The sequence below is a fragment of the Olea europaea genome, chromosome 12 (assembly GCF_002742605.1).
Source record: "Olea europaea var. sylvestris chromosome 12, O_europaea_v1, whole genome shotgun sequence".
Lineage (NCBI taxonomy): Eukaryota > Viridiplantae > Streptophyta > Magnoliopsida > Lamiales > Oleaceae > Olea > Olea europaea.
This window is the reverse complement of record NC_036248.1, coordinates 20,951,213-20,953,138: the sequence shown is the minus strand read 5'-3', so window position 1 is coordinate 20,953,138 and position 1,926 is coordinate 20,951,213.

Sequence of the window (1,926 nt, the reverse complement as noted above, 5' to 3'; positions counted from 1 at the left end):
AGGGCTATATTTATTGAATCAACTTGTTTTAGCTAGAAAATTTTAATCCCATTTTTGGTTAAGAATGCATTTTCGAATAATAATTTGATGGATAATCTGTTGTCAAAAAATAAGGAAAAATTTTGAATCTACATGTATTATTATTTTATTGAAGAATGTGTAGTTGAAATGAGGAGAGATATTTTGAAAATAATGGGGATCAAACATGGGTTTATCTACTAGTAGTAATTTTTAAAAATTAAATCTAAGTATGAGTAAATTGTAATTGTAAAAATTACTGCAGTTGTATTACATACTGTTTACAGATGCTATCATATTCACTCCAATTAGAAATCTCATAGCAAGACACAAAAAAATACCGAGTAAGAATGCACAATGACACAATGAAGGACTACAAAGTCACTATTAGAACAAAATGCAGTCGATGCTTTAGATGAAAATTAGATTTAGGTAAGATCATCTTCCTCGAGCTCTTTAGCCTTCAATGCTTCCTTAACTCTCAGTAGAAGACTCGTCTTCCACGCGTCCTAAGAGCAAAGTACAAGGGGAAGAAAAAAGGTAAGTAATACAATGTTACTACACAAAAAGGAAAAAATTGACATAACATTCAAATTAGAACTGATCAATTAAGTCAGCTCAATTATTAAGTTATTCGTTACAGAATCAAACAGAGTTCTCCCATTATCTGCCGGGCCTATGCACCTGTAACAAAATATAATCACTCATCCATACTATCCATTTGCAAGACCAATATTGATAGCCAAACAGCTACAAATTTCTGTAGATCTTAGTTGCTTTCTCGAACCTCTTAGTGGCATGCATTTCAAGAATACCAACTTACTCGAAAGCAGGTATTTCATAAGCTCCAATTTCATCAAGCAAAATAATAGCACAGTAAGAGGTGATAGTATCGAGAGTGAGTTTATCGGTGCAAATAAACCATACTGAACATCGAAAGGTATGCATAGACCATAGAAAAATCATATTTGAGAATGGTAATTGAAGTCAGCCTTTTCTTTTCTCTTCCTTCTGTTTTGTTCACCCTTCCCCCAGAAGATAATAAAAATCTAACAAGGAAAACTATGACTGCAATTCAAAGAGAGTACTGATTTCTACTTCAAGAGAAATATAAAACCCGTGAAGATCTTCGAATATTGTGGGTCATTCAATACAAATGGAAAAATAAGAAACAAATTGATTTTTGAGGTTTGGAACTACTTCTAGAGTTTAAAAAAAAAAATAAAAAATTTGATCGTTTCACTTTTAACATACAGCCTAGATTAAGCCATTCACCCAATGTTTCACATTGAAATCAACTGAATTAGATGTCAACGAAAATATGCGTCTGCTGCATTCACAATTACGCCATGCATTAAGAAGTTAAAAAAATAAAAAAATAAAAAAAATAAAAAACAATAATAATAATAAATTAAATGGCATAGCTTAATTACCAGTTGGGTCATGTTATCAAATTCCTTGATAGCATCAGTGAACTTGGCAACATCTTCCGCATCAACTGCAGCAGCTAGATCCTGTGATATAAAGGTAAAAGGTACAATTTATAAAGTTAACAGCTGTTGTTTTTGAAGGTAACAAAAAGGTACGATACACAGAGATTATCAAAAACCATATAAAAGCTAAAAGATTGCAAACTTGATCAATAGCAATAATAATAGAAAGCAAGAATAAAATGACATCTGAAGTACATACAAATATGAAATGTTTATTTGTTATAACTTGATAGACACTCCTCGAGATGGAAGACACAAAGGGAAAAAAGATAAGAAAATGGCAAAAGTAAAAGATATATTCGTGAACTACAACATACCGCAAGCAACTTGTACTCCCGTGTTCCAGAAAATGTTGGATCCAATTCCTTCAAAATGAAATGTACATGCATATCCTCAGAACTTATATCAAGAATGG